Source organism: Macaca nemestrina, chromosome X, assembly GCF_043159975.1.
Source record: "Macaca nemestrina isolate mMacNem1 chromosome X, mMacNem.hap1, whole genome shotgun sequence".
Taxonomy (NCBI): Eukaryota; Metazoa; Chordata; class Mammalia; order Primates; family Cercopithecidae; genus Macaca; species Macaca nemestrina.
Genome location: NC_092145.1, coordinates 60,919,155 through 60,942,010, shown reverse-complemented (window position 1 = coordinate 60,942,010; position 22,856 = coordinate 60,919,155).

Genomic DNA, 22,856 nt, shown 5'->3' with positions numbered 1-22,856 from the left:
AATGGGAATTTAATGGTACCCTCCTCCAAAATTTGTTAAATAATTAATCTATTAATAAATTTGACACATATTCGTTGAGTGCTTACTCTGCAGCACACATTGCTCTGGGTACAGTGGATACAATCAAGTACATATGACCTTTTTGTTTCTTTAAGGAACTTATATTCTCGTGTGGGGAGATAATGTAAGCAAATGTGTAGGATAAATTAAGCTTGACATAAGGACTAAAAAGAAAGGAAACTGGTAATATGCTAGAGAGTTGCTGGCACTCAATGCCAGCTGGTGAAAGCAGCCTCAGGGTCTGTACCCTGCAGAATCACAGAAGTGGAGCTGCCCAAGACCGTGGAAGCCCACTCTTTGCATCACCATGCCCTGGATGTGAGGCATGGAATCGAAGGGGATTCTTTTGGAGATTTATGATTTAATGAGTGCTCTGTCAAGGTTCAGACTTGCATGGGGTCTGTGACCCTTTTGTTTTGTCCAATTTCTGCAGGTTGAAATGGAAACATTTATGCAACGCCTGTACCACCATTGTATCTTGAAAGTAACTAACTTTTTTTTTTTTTTTTTTTGAGACGGAGTCTGGCTCTGTCGCCCGGGCTGGAGTGCAGTGGCCGGATCTCAGCTCACTGCAAGCTCCGCCTCCCGGGTTTACGCCATTCTTCTGCCTCAGCCTCCCGAGTAGCTGGGACTACAGGCGCCTGCCACCTCGCCCGGCTAGTTTTTTGTATTTTTTAGTAGAGACGGGGTTTCACCGTGTTAGCCAGGATGGTCTCGATTTTCTGACCTCGTGATCCGCCCGTCTCGGCCTCCCAAAGTGCTGGAATTACAGGCTTGAGCCACCGCACCCGGCCTTTTTTTTTTTTTTTTAACAGGCTCGTAGGTGGAAGGGTTTTGGCCTTGTATCAAATGAGACTTCAGACTTAAACTTTTGAGTTAATGCTGGAATGAGTTAAGACTTTGGAGGACTTTTGGGAAGGCATGATTGGTTTTGAAATGTCAGAAGGACATGAGATTTGGGCGGGGCCAAGGGTAGAATGATACGGTTAGGTTCCGTGTTCCCACACAAATCTCATCTCAAGTTGTAATACCCATGCATCAAAGGAGGGACCTGGTGGGAAGTGATTGCATCTTGGGGGCTGTTTCCCCCATGCTATTCTTATAATAGTGAGGGAGTTCTTACAATATCTGATTGTTTAAAAGTGGCACTTCCCCCTTCACTCTTTCTCTTTTCTGCCACCAACTAAAAACATGCTTTGTTTCTTCTTTGCCTTCTGCCATGATTGTAAGTTTACAGAGACCTCCCAAGCCATATGGAACTATGAGTTAGTTAAACCACTTTTCTTGTAAATTATCCAGTATTGGGTAGTACTTTATAGCAGGGTGAAATATACTAATACACCCCACTATATGTTTTTGTTTCCTTTGTCGAAGATCAGCTGGCTGTAAGTATTTGGCTTTATTTCTGGAATAGCTTTTCTATTGCATTGGACTACATGCTTATTTTTATAACAGCACCATGCTGTTTTGGTAACTAGAGCCTTGTAGTATAGTTTTAAGTTGGGTAATGTGATGCCTTCAGGTTTGTCCTTCTTGCTTAGTCTTGCTTTTGCTATGTAGACTCTTTTTTGTTTCTTTATAAATTTTAGAATTTCTTTTCTAGTTCTGTGAGGAATAATGACAGTATTTTGATGGAAATAATTGCATTGAATTTATAGATTGCTTTTGGCAGTATGGTCATTTTCACACTATTGATTCTACCTATCAGTGAGCATGGGATATGTTTCTATTTGTTTGTGTCATCTATTATTTCTTTCAGCAGTGTTTTGTAGTTTTTCCTGTAGAGATCTTTTACCTCCTTAGTTCGGCATATTCTTAAGTATTTTTTTTGCAGCCTTTGTAAAAGGAATTGAGTTATTGATTGGATTCTCAGCTTGGTCATTGCTGATGTATAGAAGTGCTACGGATTTGTGTACATTGATTTTGTAACCTGAGACTTTACTAAATTTATTTTTCAGATCTAGGAGCTTTTTGAACATGTCCTTAGGGTTTTCGAGGTATACAATCATATCTTTGGCAAACAGTAACAGTTTGACTGCCTTTTTAACTATTTGGATGTCCTTTATTTCTTTCTTTCGTCTGACTGCTCTGGCTAGAACTTCCAGTACTATGTTAAATAGATGTGGTGAGAGTGGGTCTCTTGTCTTGTTCTAGTTTTCAGGAGGAATGCTTTCAATTTTTCCCCGTTAAGTATAATGTTAGCTTTGGATTCGTCAAAGATGACATACCTTAAGATATATCACTTCTATGCTGATTTGCTGAGGGCTTTAATAATAAAGGGATGGTGGATTTTGTCAAATGCTTTTTCTGCATCTATTGAGATGATCACATGATATTTGTTTTTAATTCTGTTTATGTGGTGTATCACATCTATTGACTCATGTATATTAAATCAGTCCTGCATCCCTGATATAAAACCAACTTAATCATGGTCGATTATGCTTTTGATATGCTGTTGGACTTGGTTAAATTGTTCTTTGTTGAGAATTTTTGCATCTATGCTCATAAGGAATATTGATTTGTATTTTTTGTTGTTGTTGTTATGTTTTTTTCCTGTTTTCAGTATTAGGGTGATCCTGGCTTCACAGAATAACTTAACGATAATTCCTTATTTCCCTGTCTTTTGCAATAATTTCAGTAGAATTGCTACTTGGTACCAATTATTTAAATGTCTGACATAATTCAGCTGTGAGTCCATCCAGTCCTGGACTTTTTTTGTTGGCAATTTCTTTTTTATTACGGTTTCAGTATTACTGCTTGTTATTTGTCTGTTCAGAGTTTCTATTTCTTCATGGTTTAATTTAGGAAGGTTGTACATTTCCAGGAATTTATTCATCTCTTTTAGGTTTTCTAGTTTGTGCACATAAATGTCTTCATAGTAGTCTTGAATAATCTATTGTATTTCTGTGGTATTGGTTGTAGTATCACCCTTTTTATTTCTAATTGAGCTTATTTGGATCTTCTCTCTTTTCTTCATGGTTTGTCTTGCTAATGGTCTATTGACTTTGTTTATTCTTTCAAAGAACCAATATTTTGTTTTATTTATTTTGTGTATTTTTGTTTTAATTTTATTTAGTTCTGCTCTGATCTCTGTTATTTCCCTTTTTTTTCTGCTGTGTCTGGGTTTGGTTTGTTCTTTCTCTAGCTCATTGATGTGTGAGCTTGGATGGTCTATTTGTGCTGTCTCAGACTCTTTGATGTAAACATTTAATGCTATGAACTGTCCTTTTAGCACCACTTTTGGTGTATCCCAGAAGTTTTGATAGGTTGTGTCACTATTATCATTCAGTTCAAAGAATTTTTTAATGTCCATCTTGATTTTATTGTTGACCCAAAGATCATTCCAGAGCAGCTTATTTAGTTTCCATATGTTTGCATAGTTTTGAGGATTCCTTTTTGAGTTAATTTCCAATTTTATTCCAACATGGTCTGAGAGAGTACTTGATATAATTTATATTTTCTTACATTTATTGAGACTTGTTTTGTGGCCTACTATATGGTTTATCTTGGAGAATGTTCCATGTACTGATGGAAATAATATATATTCTGAAGTTATTGGGTAGAATGTTCTGTAAATGTATGTCAAGTCCATTTGTTCTAGGGTATAGTTTAAGTCTATTGTTTCTTTATTGATTTTTGGTCTTGATGACCTATCTAGTATTGTCAGTGGAGTATTGAAGTTCCTCACTATTATTGTGTTGTTGTCTATCTGATTCCTTAGGTCTAGTAGTAATTGCTTTATAAATTTGTGAGCTATAGTGTTAAGTGCATTTATATTTAGGATTGTGATATTTTCCTATTGAACTAATCCTTTTATCATTATATAATGTTACTCTTTTGTTAACTGTTGTTGCTTTGAAGTCTGTTTTGTCTGATATAAGAATAGCTACTCTTACCAGGTTTTGGTTTATATTTGCATGGAATATCTCTTCTTACCCCTTAACCTTAAGTTTATGTGAGTTCTGATATATTAGTTGAGTCTCTTGAAGACAGAAGATACTTGGTTTGTGGGTTTTTTATCCATTCTGTTATTCTGTATTTTATAAATGGAGATTTAGGCCGTTTACATTCAAAGTTAGTATTGAGATGTGAGGTACTGATCTATTCATCATGCTAGTTTCTACCTGAATTCTTTTTGTTGTTGTTGTTGTGTTTTTAGGCCTTGTGTGATTTATGCTTTAAGGAGGTTCTATTTTGAGGTTTTGTTTCAAGATTTAAAACTCGTTTCAGCATTTCTTGCAGTGCTGGCTTGGTAGTGGTAAATTGTCTCAACATTTATTCATCTGAAAAAGACTTAATCTCTTCTTTATTTACGAAGCTGAGTTCCAATGGATACAAAATTCTTGGCTAATAATTATTTTGTTTAAGGAGACTAAAGATAGGACCCTAATTCCTTCTGGCTTGTAAGTTTTCTGCTGAAATATCTGCTGTTAATCTTATAGGTTTTCCTTTATAGGTTATCTGATGCTTTTGCCTCACAGCTCTTAAAATTCTTTTTTTCATCTTGACTTTAGATAACCTGATGAGTACGTGCCTAGGTGTTGATCTTTTTATGATGAATTTCCCAGGTATTATTTGAGCTTCTTGTATTTGGAAGTCTAGATCTCTAGCAATGCCAGGGTAGCTTTCCTTGATTATTCCCTAAAATAAGTTTTTCAAACTTTTAGATTTCTCTTCTTTTTCAGTAACACCAATTATTCTTCGGTTTGGTTATATAACATAATTACAAATTTCTTGGAGACTTTGTTAATTTTTAAATTATTTTTTCTATGTCTTTGTTGATTGGGTTGCTTTGGAAGCCTTGTATTTAAGCTCTGAAGTTTTATCTTCTACTGGTTAGATTCTATTACTAAAACTCTTCAGTGTATTTTGCATTTTTCTAAGTGTGTCTTTTGTTTTCAGAATTTGTGATGGTCTTTTCTTGGTGATATATACTTCTCTGGTTACTTTTCATCCATACCCTGTAATTTAAAAAAATATATATTTCATTTGGTTTTCACCTTTTTCAGGTACCTCCTTGAGTAGCTTAATAATCAACATTCTGATAATTTTTTATCTGGCAATTCAGAAATGTTTTTGGTTTGGAACCATTGCTGAAGAGCTAGTGTAATATTTTGGGAGTGCTATAAAAACTTGTTTTGTCATATTACCAGAATTACTTTAGTTCTAATTTAGGTAGACTATTTCAGTGGAAAGATCTGAAACTCAAGAGCTGCTGTTCAGAATTTTGTCTCTTGATTTGGTGCTACCCCCTCACCCTAGGGATGGGGCTTCCTGACAGCCAGAATGCCAGTGATTGTTATTGCCCTTCTGGATCCAGCCACCCAGTGAGGCTACAAGACTCCAGGCTGGTGCCAAAGAATGTCTACAAAGAGTCCTTTGATGTAATCCATCTTCACATCTCTCAGCTGTGGATACCAGCACCTGCTCTGGTGGAGGTGGCAGGGGAGCGAAGTGGACTCTGTGGGAGTCCTTGGTTATAGTTTTGTTCAGTGTGCTGGTTTTCTTGAATACTGGTTATGCTAGCAGTGAAGTTGTCATGTGGATAGACTCAGGACCTCTGGTTAGCCAGGGTGTTGCAGGTGGTGGAATTAGTTGTTATTTTCTTCTTCTTTGGAGCAGTTTGTTCTGTTATGTGTTGCTGTAATCACTTGAATGGATTGGCCTCCTGCCAGGAGGTTGTGCTTTCAAGCTGCAGTAATAGAAGGGGGATTAAAATTATTTTCTTTTTTCTTTCCAATTTTGCTGCCATTTATTTCTTTCTCTTGTCTGATTGCTCTAGCTTGGACTCTAGTACTATGTTGAATAACAGTAGTAAAAGTGGGCATGCTTGTCTTGTTCCAGATGTTAAAGTCTTTCAGTTTTTCCATACTTAGTATGTAAATAGCTGCCAGTCTGTCATTTATGACTTTTATTGTGTTGAGGTATGTTCATTCTACACCGAATTTTTGAAGGGTTTGTTCATGAATGGATGTTGAATTATATCAAATGCTTTGTTTTTTTTTTTAAACATCAGTAGAAATGATCATATGTTTTTCTCCTTCTTTCTGTTTCTATAAGGTATCACATTGACTGAACCATACTTTTAATCCCTGGGATAAATCCAACTTGCTCAAGATGAATAATCTCTTTAATACATTGTTGAATTCAGTTTACTAGTATTTTGGTGAGGATTTTTGCATCAATGTTCGTTAGGGATATTGGCCTGTAGTTTCCGTTTTTGATTTGTCTGTGTCTGCTTTTGGTATCAGGGTAATACTGGCCTCAGAATGAGTTTTGAAGTGTTCCCTCTCCATTTATTTTTTAGAATAGTTTGAGAAAGATTTGTGTTGGTTCTTCTTTAAAAGTCTGGTAAAATGCAGCAGTGAAGCCATCGAGTCTTGAGCTTTTCTTTAATGGGATACTTTTTACTATGGTTTTTGTCTCATTGCTTGTTATTGGTCTCTTCAGGTTTTGAATTTCTTTATGGTTCAATCTTGATAGGTTGTATGTTCCCAGGAATTCATTTCTTCTAGGTTTTCTAATTTATTGGCATATAATTGTTTATATTAGTCTCAAATAATCTTTCGAATTAGTGGAGTATTAGTTGCAATGTAACCTTTTAATCTCTGACTTTGAGTCTTTTATTTTTTTCTTAGTTTAGGTAAAGGTTTGTCATTTTGGTTATCTTTTCAAAAATTGAACTTGTCTCATTAATTTTTCATAATATTCTTTTGTTTTAATGTCACTAATTTTTTATCTGATAGTTATTAGTTCTTTTCTTCTACTTATATTTATTTGGCTTGCTCGTTCTTCTCTAGTTCTTTAAGACCCATCAGTAGGTTGTTTATTTGAAGTATTTCTACTTTTTAAATATAGTCACTTATTGCTATAAACTTTTATCTTAGTACTGCTTTTACTGTATTCCTTTGGTTTTAGTATGTTTTGGTTTAATTTTTATTTGTTTCAAGAAATTTTTCTCTTTTCTTTTTAATTTCTCCCTTGGCCCACTGCTCATTCAAGAACATATTGTTTAATTTCCATGTGTTTGTATCCTTTGCAAAGTTTCTGTTATTATTGATTTCCAGTTTTGTTTCATTGTGGTCAGAGAAGATGCTTGATATTATTTCAATTTTTTGAATGTTTTAAGACTTATTTTGTGACCTAAAATGTGGTCTCTTTTTGGGAATGATTCATGTGCTGTGGAAAAGAGTGTGCATTTTGCAGCTAATGGATAAAATGTTCTGTAAATATCTGTTAGGTCTATTTGGTCTATAGTGCAGATTAAATCCCATGTTTCTTTATTGATTTCCTGTCCAAATGTTCTGTCTAATACTGAAAGTGGGATGTCTTTAGCTACTATTGTATTGAGGTCTATCTCTCTCTTTAGGTCTAATAATAAGTGCTTTATATATCAGGATGCTTTATTATTGAGTGTGTATATATTTATGTTTGTCATATTATTGTGCTGAATTGACTCCTTGTGCTGAATTGACTCCTTTATCATTATATACAGACATTCTTTGTCTTTTTTTATAGTTTTTGTCTTGAAATTTATTTTATCTGACATAAGTATAGCCAATCCTGTTTTTTTTCTTTGGTTTCCATTAGCATGAGTCTTTTCCATCCCTTAATTTTCAGCCTGTGCGTGTCTTTACAGGTAATGTGTGTTTCTTGTAGGCAACAGATCAATGAGTCTTGGGTTTTTTTTTTTTTTTAATCCATTCAGCCATTCTATGCCATTTCATTGCAGAGTTTAGTCCATTTACATTCAATGCTATTATTGATAAATAAGAAAATTTTTCCCGCCATTATTTTATTTGCCTTCTGGTTGTTTTGTAGTATTCTCTTCTTTCTTTCCTTCCTTCCTGTCTTCTTTTTAATGAAGGTGATATTTTTTATGGTAGTATGTTTTAATTTCTTGTTTTTTATTTTTTCTGCATCTATTGATTATTTTTTGATATGAAGTTACCATGAAGCTTGCATATAACATCTTATAACTCATTATTTTAAATTGATCACAATTTAAGACTGATTGCAAAAATGAAAAAACTATAATAACTACCCAAGAAGCATAGAGAAAACTAATAAAAATTATATACTTTAACTTAATCCTTTCTGCTTTCTAACTTTTTGTTGTTTTTATTTATGTCTTGTTATACTGTCTATGTCTCAAAAAGTTGTTGTAGTTATTATTTTTGATAGGTTCATCTTTTTTTCTTCCTACTCAAGATATAAGTAGTTTACACACCTCAATTACAGTGTCATAATGTTCTATACTTACCATCACCAGTGAATTTTTTTTACCTTTAGATGATTTCTTATTGCTCATTAATATCCTTTTCTTTTATGCTGAAGAACTCTCTTTAGCATTTCTTGTAGTATAATTTTGGTGTTGGTGAAATCCTTTGGCTTTTATTTGTCTGGAAAAGACTTTTTCTCTCCTTAATGTTTGAAGGGTATATTCACTGAATATACTATTCTGGGAAAAAAGGTTTTTCTTCAGTACTTTAAATATGTCGTGCCACTTTCTCTTGGCTCTTAAGGTTTTCACTGAGAAGTCTGCTGTCAGATATACTGAAGCTCCTTTGCATGTTATTTGTTTCTTTTCTCTTGCTTCTTTAAGGGTGATTTTAAATCTTTGACCTTTGGTTGATTATTACATGTCTTGAGGTAGTCTTATTTGGGTTAAATCTGTTTGGTAGAAAAGTCTCTTATTTTGGAGATGAGGAAACCCAAGCTCATGGAGATCAGTACTTTCTTAACATCATATAGCTTGTTATTATGATTTGAACAGAATCTCTATGTTTTAATTAGACATAGGGTATAAATACTGATTAACTACTTTTTATACCCTACCTTTTATAAATACTGATTAACTACTTTTTAAAATGTTTTGTGTTTACATAAAAATTAATTTAAAAGTACAGAGAGTTGGCCAGGCACCGTGGCTCATGCCTGTAATCCCAGCACTTTGGGAGGCCGAGACGGGCGGATCACGAGGTCAGGAGATCGAGACCATCCTGGCTAACATGGTGAAACCCCATCTCTACAAAACATACAAAAAATTAGCCAGGTGTGGTTGCAGGCGCCTGTAGTCCCAGCTGCTTGGGAGGCTGAGGCAGGAGAATGGAGCGAACCCTGGACGTGGAGCTTGCAGTGAGTTGAGATCACACCACTGCACTCCAGCCTGGGCGACAGAGTGAGACTCTGTCTCAAAAAAAAAAAAAAAGTACAGAGAGTTGCCACTTACCCCTTTTTTTCTGTGGTTTTCCCTGTGATACACTGTTAGAAAAAGATTGGCATTACTTACATTTTCATTAGTGTGGAATAATTGTTACACTACATGAATCAATATTTATTCATTATTATTAAAGTCCATAATCTACATCAGAGTTCACTCTTTGTTTTGTATATCCTGTGTGTATTGACAAATAAGTGATATGTGACACCATTACTGTGACATACAGAATAGTACTGCTGCCCTAAAACTCTTCTGTGTTTCATCTCGTCATTCCTCCCTTTCTCCCCACATATCCCTGGCAACCACTTATCTCCATGTTTTTACCTTTTTGAGAATATTATGTGAATATTATCTGGTTGGAATCATATAGTATATAGCTTTTTCAGATTGGCATTTTTCACTTGGCAATATGCTTTTGACATTATTCAAAGTGTTTTCCTGTCTTACCAGTGCATATTTTATTACTGAAAAATGGGCCACTGTATGGATATGCCACACCTTGTTTATCAATTCATCTATGGAAGGACATTTCAGTTGCTTCAAAGTTCTGCCAATTACAAACAAAGCTGCTGTAAACATTTGTGTGTGTATTTTTTTTCATGCGTGTGTGGACATAACATTGCAACTCATTTGGGAAAATACCAAGGAGTGTGATTGCTAAATCCAAACTGTCTTCCAAAGTGGCTGTACTGTTTTGTATTCCCACCAACAATGAATGCACATTTCCATTGTCCCACATCTTAAACAGTATTTGGTGTTACCAGTGATTTGTATTTTAGTCATTGTGATCAGTCTTTAGTTGTATCAAGTTGTTGTTTTAATGTTTAATTCCCTAATAACACATGATTTTGATCACCTTTATATGTTCTTATTTGTTATCTGTATATCTTTTTTTATTAAGCTCAACAATTTTTTTTTTCTTGTTTAGAGAACTTTTTTTTTTATAATTTATGTTCTAGGGTACATGTGCACAACGTGCAGGTTTGTTACATGTGTATACACGTGCCATGTTGGTGTGCTGTACCCATTAACTAGTCATTACATTAGTCCTAATGCTATCCCTCCCCCCTCCCCCCTCCCCCAACCCCACAACAGGCCTCGGTGTGTGATGTTCCCCTTCCTGTGTCCAAGTGTTCTCATTGTTCAATTCCCACCTATGAGTGAGAATATACAGTGTTTGGTTTTCTGTTCTTGCAATAATTTGCTGAGAATGATGGTTTCCAGCTGCATCCATGTCCCTACAAAAGACATGAATTCATCCTTTTTTATGGCTACATAGTATTCCATGGGGTATATGTGCCTCATTTTCTTAATCCAGTCTGTCGTTGATGGACATTTGGGTTGGTTCCAAGTCTTTGCTATTGTGAATAGTGCCACAATAAACGTACATGTGTATAATCGTATAAACGTATTAAACGTATAAACGTATAATCCTTTGGGAATATACCCAGTAATGGGATGGCTGGGTCAAATGGTATTTCTAGTTGTAGATCCTTGAGGAATCACCATACTGTTTTCCACAATGGTTGAACTAGTTTACAGGCCCACCAACAGTGTAAAAGTGTTTCCATTTCTCCACATCCTCTCCATCACCTGTTGTTTCCTGACTTTTCAATGATTGCCATTCTAACTGGTGTGTGATGCTATCTCATTGTGGTTTTGATTTGCATTTCTCTGATGACTAATGATGATGAGCATTTTTTCATGTGTCTATTGGCTGCATAAATGTCTTCCCTTGAGAAGTGTCTGTTCATATCCTTTGCCCACTTTTTGATGGGGTTGTTTGTTTTTTTCTTGTAAATTTGTTTGAGTTCTTTGTAAGTTCCAGATATTAGCGCTTTGTCAGATAAGTAGCTAGAGGCATCACACTACCTGACTTCAAACTATACTACAAGGCTACAGTAGCCAAAACAGCATGGGACTGGTACCAAACAGAGATATAGACCAATGGAACAGAACAGAGCCCTCAGAAATAATAGCACACATCTACAACCATCAGATCTTTGACAAACCTGACAAAAACAAGAAATGGGAAAAGGATTCTCTATTTAATAAATGGTGCTGGGAAAACTGGCTAGCCATATGGAGAAAGCTGAAGCTGGATCCCTTCCTTACACCTTATACAAAAATTAATTCAAGATGGATTAGAGACTTAAATGTTAGACCTAAAACCATAAAAACTCTAGAAAAAAACCTAGGCAGTACCATTCAGGACATAGGCATGGACAAGGACTTCATGTCTAAAACACCAGAAGCAATGGCAACAAAAGCCAAAATCGGCAAATGGGATCTAATTAAACTAAAGAGCTTCTGCACAGCAAAAGAAACTACCATCAGAGTGAACAGGCAACCTACAGAATGGGAGAAAATTTTTGCAATCTGTATATCTTTAGTAAAGTGTTCAGATCTTTTAAACATTTCTTAGTGGGGTTGTTTTCTTATTATTAAATATTTTAAAGTATAGCTTTTATATATAAGTTCATTGTAGTTTTCATATGAATTTCCCTAATGACTTAATTCAGTTTTGAATTTTAGTCTTTTACCTCATTCTCCTTATGTCGATACCTTTTATATACTCTAACAAATTAAAAATGGGCATCAGTCGCTAAAAAAAGCATTCTTGAATATCACCATCTTTAAGAACAAACATCAACATAGAACAACCATTTTATGAGTCATAAGTCAAGTGCTATACTAAAGACTCCTATTTTTCCCCCTGTTGTTTGATATAGCCTTAACTATTTAAAAGTTTTCACATGTGAGATATCTTTATTAATAAATGTCAAATGGACACATTGAGGGGAAAAACACACACCGGTGCATCTCAAGGTGGGAGAGGAAGAACATCAGAAAGAATAACTAATAGATTTCGGGTTTAATACCTAGATGATCAGTTGATCTGTTCAATGTACCACCACAGCACACATTTACCTTTTGTAACAAACCTGCACCATCCTGCACATGTACCCAGGAACTTAAAACAAAAGTTGAAAAAATAAAAAATAAGTGTCAATTGGAAATGCTTGGAGTAAAGGTCATGTTATCAGATGGTTATGATGTTTTTACTGTTGCAAGTCACTGAAATTGAATCATGAAGTGCCGTATTTTGAAAGACTAACAAAGGCCTCAAGGGTAGCACCACAAAAAACAAACAAACAAACAAACAAAAAAACACAGCATAGTATTTAAGAACTGGGTACATCTGTGTGGCTTTGAAATAATGCCTCTGAAAAAACATATTTAAAAGGTTCTGAGTGACAAAAATCACAAGCACTGACATTTGGTAAGCTACTATTTCACGGTCTTTATTCTTCATAGAATAAAGCTGAGTTGAGAATATGTGTTTATCACCATAGCAATTCTACCATTCATAAAAATGGACTTATAAAGTACAACATATTGATTATCTCCAAAAGCAAGAGCACCTGTTTTCTGTGGTAGACTATTACATTTGTATTCAGAAAAAACAAATCCAAACAATAAAAGAACAGTTTCTCAAGAATAGCACCGTATGAAACTGTCCTTGATGGATCTTCTTTTTTTCTGTGCACTCTAATGGAGCACAGAACTACTCCAGATGATACAAATGGAACTTGTCTGCATGGCCACAGAGGAAGGCTCTGAAAGCATAAGCATCCCCAGAAGAGGATAAAAAATGACGTATTTTAAAACACATATTTGATGCTATTTCTCAAAGTTGCTTTTGTTTGACTCTTTACATCAGATTTTATTGAGCTAAACTAAGATCATTTTATATATTTCAGATAGGCCAGAGAAAGTCATATTAGTTTTATTAACATTAAATATCAAGAACACACACACAAACGCAAGTGGCTTAAATTTATATAACGTTTGAGTCATAGGACCATTATTCATCACCTGGTTTAAATTTACTTTACGGAGGAAATTGTGGAAATATCCTACATAGTTTCTGAAAAAGATTGCATTGAAAAGATAGTTCAGGACATATTTTTCGTTGTGGTTCTCAAATCTAAAACTGTAAAACCATTAAAATAGCTTGTATTACTTTAAAATAAGAAGACAAAAACATGAGAAAGTTAGCAAGTGTGGCAAAATTTGTCAAAGTATGTATAAATAAATATACATTTCAGGAAATGGAATGCATCTCAAAGAACTTAGTAAATTATTTTTCTTTTTAAGCTTTTCTTTCCTGACTTTAATGATCTTATTCTGTACATTTCAATATTTTGTAACATGGTTGCAGTGCTGGATAGCACTTTACAGTTTTTACTGTATTATAAAGGCTTTTATTCTTGCTTTTTATGGTCAATATTTTGAGGAAGCACATTTTAGACTCTGTTTTCTTCAGTAATGTGTGCCCTGCTAGATTTGAAAAAGTACCAATGTTATCTTTGATTTTATGATGTGATATTCTGTTAGAAAAAGATTGGCTTTGCAGTTTCTGGCTCATAGTAAGTGATACAGATATTTTGGAATGCATAAAGGAATGTGTTCTAAAGTGAATGCATGCATGGATAAATCACTGCAGGTAAGGTCATAAGAGAAACTTAAATGCTATTTTCAGAAATGATTCTTGGGAAAACCATTTAAGCATATGAGATAGTATTGAAGTGAGGCAAAAGCAATGTTTTTATTCCAATATGAGTATAAAGTACACCAGTACAAAGTAAATGGTTGTATGAGTCAGACGAATAGCAGGAAAAATTAATCATATTTGAGTGAAACAACTACTTGAAGCAGTGGTGTTTCATTCTCTCATGACATCTTCTGAATATATTATTATTGTTTTCTTCATTTAAGTGACCTTGACCACCAATTAAGTACACAAGGTTTTTAGCCAGAAAGGCCTGATTTCAAATTCCAGTTTTTACCGGCGTTGTGATCTTGGGCAAGTTAGAAAACCTTTGTGAACCTCTGCTTCTCCACTTGTAAATTAAGGATACTATTAGTCACCACATAAGATTGTCATAAGGAATAAAATGAGATAATATGTGCACTTGTAGTAGGCACTGAAGACATTGTAGCTACTGTTATTTTTGAGAAACATGATTATTATCCTATAATTTCCCACCTTTTTCTTCCTTACTCACAACATCATTCTGTCCCGTACTCCAGTCTGTCTCTATGTATTTGATGTTTTCCTTTGCATCACTACTTAGGCCTTGGCCCCCTTCTCATCTGAGAATCAAGTCCTAACTCTTCAACCCGCCTTTTCCTCCCAATTCTCTGGAAACTTTTGAGAAATAAACTGTTTAGGTATCTCTTATACTTAGCTTTCCATATTGAAAGACTTCTTCGGCTGGAGTGAAAGCACTATGGATGCAGATATAAACCCTTCCTAAGTAGTTAGCATTTTGAAATAACCTGTTGCAACTCTTCTCAAGTGGAGATGCTGAGAGGGCTGAATCAAAATCAACTAAAACTTATAAGTACATTCATGGGCTCCACACTCAGATATTTTAATTTGGTGGATCTATAGTTGAATCAGGGAACCCTGTTTTAAAAGAAAGAGAAATGTACTTAGTGTAATGGTGTGCGCCTGTAGTCCCAGCTACTTGGGAGGCTAAGACAGAAGGATTGCTTGAGCTCAGGAGTTTAAGTACAGCCTGGGCAAGTAAAAAGAGAGAGAGAGAGACAAATAAAAATGCCACTCCAGGTGATTTTCATGTATAGAAAGGTTTAAGAACAAATTGTCTATTCTATTTAATCAGCCCAGAAAAACACATCCAGTAAATACCCTGCAATACGAATGTCCATGCACCTAATAACACTTCCAAGCAACTGAATTCATGTGTTTAATACTATTACTGTGTTGTGTATTACAAAAGCAGCATGGTAGTGAAGAACTTGTGTGGGTTTTGGTGCCAGACAGACCAGGATTCAACTCCCAACATAAAATAGATATAATAATGTCTATCCTGCATGGTTCTTGTGAAAAGAGTTGAACATTTAGTATTTGTGTAAAGTGTTAGAAAGTGATAGTTACACCAGAACTGTTAGCTGTTTTGTATTACTATTTGTATCTAAATCGTTTTTTGGCTTGTCAGATATGAAATGCTGTAGTTGAATTGAAATATTGGGTCCAGGAAGTCTTAGCCAGAGCGATCAGGAAAAAGAAAGAAATAAAAGGCATCCAAATAAAACAAGAAGTCAAACTATTTCTCTTTGCTGATGATAATATTCTATACATAGAAAATCTTAAAACCTCAACCAAACAACTACTAGAACTGATAAACACTTTTAGAAAAGTTTTAGGAAAAAAAAATCAATGTACAAATATCAGTAGTATTTCTATACACCAATAACTTCCAGGTTGAGAGTCAAATCAAGAACACAAATCCATTTACAATAGCCACAAAGAAAATGAAATACCTAGGAATATAGAAAACCAAGGAGGTGAAAGATATCTCTAAGGAGAATTACAAAACACTGCGAAAAGATATCAGAGACAACACAAATAAATGGAAAAGTATTCCATGTTCATGGATTGGAATAATCAATATCATTAAAATTGCCTTACTGCTCAAAGAAATTTATAGATTCAACCCTGTATCTATCAAACTATCTATATTATTGTTCACAGAAATAGAAAAAAAAACTGTTATAAAATTCACATGGATCCAACAAGAAAACTCAAATAGTCAAAGCAATCCCAAGCCAAAAGAGGAAAGGTGGAGGCATCACAGTGACTGACTTTAGACTATACTCTAAGGCTATAGTAACCAAAACAGCATGATACTGGTAGAAAACCAGACACATAGACCAATAGAACATAACAGAAAACTCAGAAATAAAGCCACACACTTAACAATCATCTGATCTTCAACAAGGCTGACAAAAAGAAGCAATAAGGAAGAACTTCGTATTCAATAAATGGTGCTGAGCTAACTGGCTAGTCATAGGCAGAAGAATGAAACTGGATCCTTTACCATATACAAAAATTAACTCAAGATGAAATAAAGATGTAAATGTAAGACATCAAACTATAAAAACCTCAGAAGGAAACATAAAAAATAACCTTCTCAACATCAGCCTTGACAAATAATTTTTGTCTAAGTCCCCAAAAGCAATTGCAGCAGAAACATAGCTTAAAAAGTGAGACCTAAATTAAAAGGTTCTACACAGAAAAAAAAAAAATCCACAGAGTAAACAGACAACCTACAGAATAGTAGAAAATATTTGCAACCTACGCATCTAACAAACGTCTAATATCCAGATTCTGTAAGAAACTAAAAGAAATCAACAAGAGAAAAACAACCCTATTAAAAAACGAGCAAAGGACATGAACAGATGCTTTTCAAAAGAAGACATACAAGCAGCCAATAAACATATGAAACAGTTCTCAGCATTGCTAGTCATCAGAGAAATGCAAATCAAAACCACAATGTGATACTATATCATACCACTTAGAAAGAATAGATTTAGAAAGAATTGATATTATTGTTAAATCAAAAAAAAAAAAAACACACAGATGCTGGCAAGGCTGTGGAGAAAAGCAACGTTTATACACTGTTGATGGGAATGTAAATTAGTTCAGCCACTAATCTCAAAGATCTTCAAAGAGGGCTACCATTCAACGCAGCAATCCCATTACTTGATACATACCTCAAAGAAAAGAGATCATTCTACCGAAAAGATACATTCACTTATATGCTCATTTCTATGTTGTTTATAATAACAAAGATGTGGAATCAACTTAGGTATCAATCTATGGTGGATTGGATAAAGAAAATGTGGTACATATACACAACGGAACACTATGCAGCCACAAAAAATAATAAAATAATGTCCTTTCTAGCAACCTGGATGCAGATGGAGGCCACTATCCTAAGAAAATTTACACAGGAACTGAAAACCAAGAATCACATGTTCTCACTTATAAGTGAGAGCTAAACATTGGACACACATAGGAACAATATACACTGCAGACTCCTGGGGGAGGGAGGGATAGGCGTGCAGGTTGGCAACCTCCTATTGGGTACTATTGCTCACTATCTGGGTGCAATATAACCATGCAAATAAGGTGCACATGTACCCCCTAGATCTAAAATAATAGTTGAAAAAATTTTAAAAAGGAATACAAATAGAAAAGAAATATTTGGTCCAAGTCTTCACCTGCTTCTGCATCTTCAACTTGGCTATCACTTTAATGTATTTCCCTGACCCTGGATTGGAGCTTGGCTTTGTAACTTGCTTTGACCAATAGGGTACTATAGGGCATAATGCAATACAAGGGCTTGGAATTGCTTGCATGATTCAACATACACTCTTATATCTATTAACATCACAAAGAGAACATTCCCCACTTAATCTATTTATCCAAGGAATATGAGGGACACTTGGATTAGAGTTTCCCAAGGGACTTGGTAAACTGCAGCTTGAAGAACAGCCACATAGCTTCAACAGCCAATCCAAGCCTAGATCAACTAACTCCCAGCTGAACCCTAGCCACATGTAAGTCTATCTGAGATCAGCAGAACTGTCTCAGTCATTGCAGCCTGAAGCAAAGCCACCTACGATGACTTGCAGAACTATAGAAATAATATTTTTTCTAAAATATTGAGTTTGGAGATGGTTTTTAAAGCAACCTTATTGTGATAGTCAGCCTGTGCAGATGATTTTGTCTCTTTCCAGTGATAATCTGAGTTTAGCAATCTGTCAAAAACCCAGAAAAAAACAAAATACACACACACACACACACACACAACTAAGTAAAAAACAAAGTTCTTACTTTTTAGCAAGAGTACCTGCCATTTCTGTTGATTTAGTAGGAGTGGTAATTCTGTATTCGTATAGAGTTATGCTGCTGTAAAGCACTCTTTGAACACTGCATAGGCATAATTTTATGCCTATGTTTGGGTGCATTTTTTAGTTTTGAAGTGTATAGATCTTGCAGAAAATACTGGGGCTGTGCCTCAAGCTGCCCGATTCCATTGTGTATTTTTGTCCAAGATATGGACAAATAAATGAAACTCCTCATGAAAATAGTGTACAGAAAATAGAGGGCCCAGAGGGCCAAAAGGATATTACCTAGCATTGATTGTGAGAAATGAGCAGTAAAAGAAAAAAGAAAATATAATTGGAGGCCATAAATCAGTAGAAATTGTATTGCACGTGTTCCACATTTTATTGTATGTCGATAAGCAATCCAGTTGTTTCAAACTCTTTGTTATTTTAAGTATAGCTATGATAAACATTCTCACTGTTGCCTCTCTCTACATGTAAGGGTTTTTCTTTGATACATATCCAAAATTGATATGTTCATGCTTAGTTGTTCTAAATGCTTACAAATTGCTCCCAAGAATGGCTTTATCAATATATACTTCCACCATCAGTTTATAAAAGATTCCCACCACTCACATATTCACCAACACTAAATACTACCGGAATTTTTATTTTTTATATGATGGTTAGAGAGTGATGCTTCATTGTTTTCGGTTGCATTTCTTCGATTACTTCTGAAGTTTAGCAACTCCTCTTTTACTTTCAATTTTTATTTTAGATATGAAAGTACATGTGCATGTTTGTTACATGGGAATATTGTGTAATATTGAGGTTTGGGGTATGGATCCCATCACTCGGGTAGGGAGCATAGTACCTGATAGGTAGTTTTTCAATCTTTGTCTCCCTCCTTCCCTCCCCATTCTAGTAAACCAATGTTTATTGTTTCCATGTTTATGAGCATTTGTGCTCAAAGTTTAGCAATCTCAGTCAAAATCCCAGGAAATTCTAAAGTTTAAATGTGGAGGTGGAAGACTGTAATCCCGTAATAGCCAACACAATATTGAAGGACAGCACAACAAAGTTGGTGAACTGCCATTATCTGACTTCAAGACATACTGTAAAGCTATAGTAATTAAAATAGTGTAGTATTAGTAAAAGAACAGACTTAGATCAATGGACCAGAATAGAAAGCCCAGAAACTGACCTCTTTGACAAAGTAAGAAAGGCAATACAATGGAGAAAATATAGTCTTTCCAAAAAATCATGCTGGAACAACTGGTAATTTACATGTAAAATAGTGGATCTAACATCCTTTACAAAATTGACTCAAAATGGATCAGAGATCTAATGTAAAACAGAAAAGTACAAAAATCTTAGAAGATAACATATGAAAAATATCTACCTGACCTTTGATATGGCAATGACTTTAGATACATCACCAAAGACAGAACCCATGAAAGAAAAAAATCATCAGCTAGACTTTATTAAAATTAAAAATCCTGTTTTGTGAAGACACTGTCAACAGTTTTAAAAGGCAAGTCAAAGAATGGGAGAAAGTATTTGCAAAAGACATAACTGAATAAAAGACTGTTATCCAAAGTATAAGAAGATCTGTTAAATCTCAACAATAATAAAAAAAACTGATTTTAAAATGTGCCAAATTATTAACAGACACTTCACCAAGAAGATGACAAATAAGTGTACAAATAGATGTTTTACATTATATGTCATTAGGGAAATGCAAACTAAAACAGCAATGAGATACCGCTACACACCTATTAGAATGGCCAAAAAACAGAACACTGACAACACCCAAAGCTGGTGAGGATATAGAGGAATAGAAACTCTCATTTGTTGCTGGTGAGAATGAAAAATGGTGTAGCCACTTTGCAAGACAGTATGGCAGTTTCTCACAAAGCTAAACCTACTCTTAACATATGACCTAGCAATCACGGTCCTTGGTATTTACCCCCCAAAAAGATGAAATGTTGTATGTTTCAATTTAGCTAGAAGAGAGGGCATGAAATGTTACACATAGAAATGATCAGTTCTCAAGTTAATGGATACCCCAATACCCTAACTTTATTATTACACATTCCATGCATGTAACAAAAGCTCAAATGCACTTCATAAGTATGCAAAATATTTTCTATAAGTATAAAAAGAAAAACTCCTGCACATGAATGTTTATAGAAGCTTTATACATAACTAATAGACCTTGGGAAAATATGGCCTATGATCAGTAGGATACTAAATGTGTGAATGAATAATGGAATATTATTCAGTGCTAAAAGGAAATGAGCTAATAAGTCATGAAAAGACATATAGAAAACTTAAATGCGTATTGTTAAATAAAAGAAGCCAATTAGAAAAAGGTTACATACTGTAGGATTCCAACTATACGACATACTGGAAAAAGCAAAACTATGGAGACAATAAAAGGATTATTGGCTGCCAAGGGTTGAGGAATGGAAGAGATAAAGGGATAGAACAGGGGATTTTTAAGGCAGTGAAAATACTGTCTATGATACTATAATGGTAGATACATGTTATTATTTGTCCAAACCCATAGAATGCCATTTTGAATGAAGCTCTTCAAGTTTTTTTCTATTAACTTAGCTTGTAGCTACTGTTCCTAGCAGCCATCAGAGGTTCACACAGAAGAGAACTGTAAGGGATCCACCAGCATGGGTCCCTTTGGGGTGGCCTCACCATCAGGGGTTGAATTGCAGATGCAGCTTCAATTACATACCCATAACGTGAAAGTTTGAGTGGGTTTATTTACTTTTATTTACCTTTAATTACTTATGGATCATCAAACTAGGCCCAGCAGGGCGACCAGATAGGGGCAAAGAGTAGCCCTCCATTTCAGGTCTTGTGTAGCCAAAGCAACCTCACAGATGTAGGATGAAGTTTCTCCTATTTATGGGTCATCTGTGGTGAGGTGTACTTATTTCACAGGGTGACATTTTACTGGTGGAAAGGGCAGTTGAACAGTTTGGCAAAAAGCTGGAGTTAAAACAGGGCTCTGTAGAGGGATTTCTGATCTCTCTTGGTCATCCTGGTCCAGGCCTAGGCAGCAATTACCTATGGTTTCTTTGTTATTCCTAAGACAAATGTTCAACACCAAGACTGAACCCAAATGTAAACTATGAACTTTGAGTGATAATGGTTTGTCAATGTAGGTTCATTAACTGTAACAAATGTATCACTTTGGTAGGGGATTTGGTAATTTGGGAGCTTATTGATGTGTGGGGGCATGTGGTGTATGGGATATCTATGTACCTTCCCCTCAATTTTTCTGTGAAATTAAAACTGCTCTAAAAAATAAAATATTTTGGCCATGTGTGGTGGCTCACACCTGTAGTCTCAGCACTTGGGGAGGCCGAGGTGGGTGGATCACCTGAGGTCAGGAGTTTGAGACCAGCCTGGCCAACATTGTGAAACCCTCTCTACTAAAAATATAAAATTAACCGGGCGTGGGGGCATGTGCCTGTAGTCCCAGCTACTCAGGAGGCTGAGACAGGAGAATCACTTGAACCCGGGAGATGGAGGTTGTAGTGAACTGAGATCATGCCATTGCACTCCAGCCTGGGCAATAAAAGTGAAACTCCATCTCAAAAATAAATAAATAAATAAATAAATAAATAAATAAAATATTATAATTTAAAAAATAAAAATGAAAAAAGCTTAGCGCCATAGAGGCCAAGTGAATGACTTTAAGGAAGAAGAGGTTGCTCAACACTGTCAAATGCTATAATTAAATCAAGGAGAATAAAATCTGAGACAGACCCAGTGCAAAAATTCAGAAGTGCAAAAATAATAAAGATCACTTGAACTCAAAAATACGCATTTCCAAAGTATCTACTGTGTTGTGTAAGCCTATGAGAGGTATACATTGCATCTTCTGTGTAAAAAAAAAAGAGGTTTTCCTTCTTCACACTGCTTCTCTGTGTTACTGTAAAAACGTGGCCTGTGTTCTGCTTCCTGAGAGTGTTAAGAGTGACCCTCTTATGTCTTTTTTTTCAGCTATAGGAATAAAAATCTTACTCCTTATTATTCTCTATTGTAGGATGAAAAATGAATACATAGATTCTCACTTCCTTATAAAAGACATCACTGGTCTACAAGTTACAACAACCCAAATCGGGGAGTAATCATTTTGCATTTAGCATCAACATGTTGCTTCTGTGGAGTATTTAAAGAGCAAACATTGAATTAATTTCCTAAAGGATATCTAATCTCGTAGTTTTTGCCTCAATTGGTTTAAACTTCTAAATTCTAGTTCTAGTTTGTAACAGTACAAAATTAAGTTGTTTGGTTCTGAAGCTAGGCTGTCTAATAAGTTTGCCAGTAGTCACAGGTGAATATTTAAATTTAAATTAATTAGAATTTAGCTGGGCACAGCGGATCATACCTGTAATCCCAGAACTTTGGGAGACGAAGGCAGTTGGATTGCTTGAACCCAGGAGTTTGAGAACAACCTGGGCAACATGGCAAAAACCTGTCTCTGCAAAAAAAAAAAAAAAAAAAAAAAATTAACCAGGAATCTTAGAGTGCCCCTCTTGTCCCAGCTACTTGGGAGGCTAAGATAGGTAGTTCTCTTGAGCCGGACAGGCAGAGATTGAAGTGAGCTGAGATCATTCCACAGTACTCCAGCCTGTACAGCAGAGAGAGCCTGTCTCAAAATAATCATAATAAAAAGATAAATACAATTTAAATATTTTTTCTTACTAACATTATCTACATTTCAAATACTCAGTAAACACATGTATCTGTTGATTACTTAAACAGTACATATATAAAATAATATCAATCAATGCAAACATTTTTATTGTAGAGCACTGCCAGAAATATTTGTCTTTGT